The sequence below is a fragment of the Leptonychotes weddellii genome, chromosome 10 (assembly GCF_054177405.1).
Source record: "Leptonychotes weddellii isolate Sample4059 chromosome 10, ASM5417740v2, whole genome shotgun sequence".
Classification (NCBI taxonomy): Eukaryota; Metazoa; Chordata; class Mammalia; order Carnivora; family Phocidae; genus Leptonychotes; species Leptonychotes weddellii.
In genome coordinates, this window is record NC_138378.1 from 21,086,825 (window position 1) to 21,087,378 (window position 554).

Here is a 554-nt window from a genome sequence, read left to right on the forward strand (position 1 = left end):
TTTGGGGGCCTCTGCCTGCAACCCTCTTTCCCTAGCATTGTTCTGGGGGAAAGTGGGTAGGATGCACACACACACGTCAGTTTCACAATCTCCCACCCTCCAACCCCCATGAACAGGATGGGTGGCTTCCTCCCAGGGCAAGAGGAGGAAGCTCTACTGTAGTTCTTGCATTTTCCACACACTTAAGCCTCATACTTCTGGGCTTAAAGGGATGAGAATCTGTTCCAGCTCTCCTCTGGGCCGGTATGAAGACCTGTGAGGGGTCTGAGGCACCTGGCTATACGGCGCTCTTGTCTTCTTGGACCGAGGTGGACGGAGGTCGCTGGCCTGGTTGCCAGGTGCCCTGGACATCCTCAAAACAACTTCCCTCAGTAGCTTCAGTTGGTGTGGGAAGCATCCGGCAGAGTCGTTCGTGTCCCCGGGCTGTGTGCGGGGCGGGGCCCGGGACATTGGAGCGGCATTGGCCGGCGGCTGGTGGGTGGGGTCGGGTCTGTCGGGCCCGCCCCCGGGATCTGAAGCTGCGCGGCGGCGGCCGGGAGGCGGGGCCAGCGCGC